The sequence below is a fragment of the Podarcis melisellensis genome, assembly GCF_964234715.1.
Source record: "Podarcis melisellensis genome assembly, chromosome: 6".
In the NCBI taxonomy this organism is placed as follows: domain Eukaryota; kingdom Metazoa; phylum Chordata; class Lepidosauria; order Squamata; family Lacertidae; genus Podarcis; species Podarcis melisellensis.
The window spans coordinates 86,302,972-86,304,568 of NC_138538.1; positions in this window are offsets into that span (position 1 = coordinate 86,302,972).

Genomic DNA, 1,597 nt, shown 5'->3' on the forward strand with positions numbered 1-1,597 from the left:
GCTCTAAAAACAGCTCTTTAGGAAGAACACACTGAAATGAGCAAGCTGAACTGTTAATGGATAGTTTCCTGTATACAACTACAGTATTTTATTAGCAATCTGACCACAGTGAAATGTTAAAAATGAAAGCAAAACTTCACCATATAGAACCGTTTGCATTGTCTTCTGTGACTATTAGTGGTTACACAGTACTGGCTTAAGATGCAGCTAATTCACCCCATTCCTCAATTTGGTCCAAAGCTGGTTTAGGGGAAAGTGCATCAAAACACAGTATTTCCTAAGAAACAGAAGAACAGATGTAGAATAAAGATGGTGGCTAAATTCTTGTGTATGCTGCTTCCCAACATCTTATATAAAAAGTATCTCCCAGGGTCTTATAAGGTAAAGGTAAAGGGACCCCTGACCATTAGGTCCAGTCGTGGCCGACTCTGGGGTTGCAGCGCTCATCTCGCTTTATTGGCCGAGGGAGCCGGTGTACAGCTTCCGGGTCATGTGGCCAACATGACTAAGCCGCTTCTGGCGAACCAGAGCAGCGCACGGAAACGCCATTTACCTTCCTGCTGGAGCTGTACCTATTTATCTACTTGCACTTTGACATGCTTTCAAACGGCTAGGTTGGCAGGAGCAGGGACCGAGCAACGGGAGCTCACCCCGTCACGGGGATTCGAACCGCAGACCTTCTGATTGGCAAGTCCTAGGCTCTGTGGTTTAACCCACAGCACCATGATAAAAACAAGCCTCTGCAGGACTAAAAGGAGCAAAAAGAATTCCCCATCACAGTTTATATGGCTGCAAAGGAATATTATGGATAGAAATCTTGCAGGCCAGTTATGAGGACATGTTCTCATCCCCTGGCTCAAAATATGAGACTCATTGCCAACCTCTCCTGAGGCTAGATTGTACACTGTACAGGACTGCCTAAAGGGCAGAAAGACAAAAAGGTTTTCTGAAATATGGCAAAGAGCTTGGGACAAAATGGTACAGCTGGTGTTAAGCTTGCCAGAGAAGGAACAAACACAGCATGCCACTGTGACTTTTGCTCGGTCTGAATGAGAAAACACTGCGGAACCAACTAAATAGTGGTACAATTAGGAAGATATGCTTATTTCTATTTCTACAGATAACAGGGGGTTTTATCCATCTGTCGGCTGGGGTAGGAAAAAAGAGGAAACACCATTACAGCAAAACTCATCCACTTGGTGAGAATTGCCACGTAAACCATGCCCCTTGAAAAATATTATTCTGAAAGGTATTAAAACTTTTTTTCAAACACCTGAAGGTTCCTCCTCTAATTTTTCCTGCTAGTGATGCCTTGTGGAAGAACTGGCCACAATATTTAGATCCCATTCACAACTATGACTGGCTCTTTCTTTTCTCTCTTCCCCCACCCTCCCTCTGTTTTCTTCTCAATTATATCTATGTATCAAATCCTTTAAACCTTTGGGAAGCCTGACATTTCATTGGTCCACGCTAATTAACAGAATTTGCTAATTCCTTTATAGTAATCCTCTTACCTGTACAGAGCTATTTCTGTTAGGGTCATCATGATCCTGAGGCCTCAATCTCCTCTCCAGATCTTTCTATCTCCGAGGGGAAA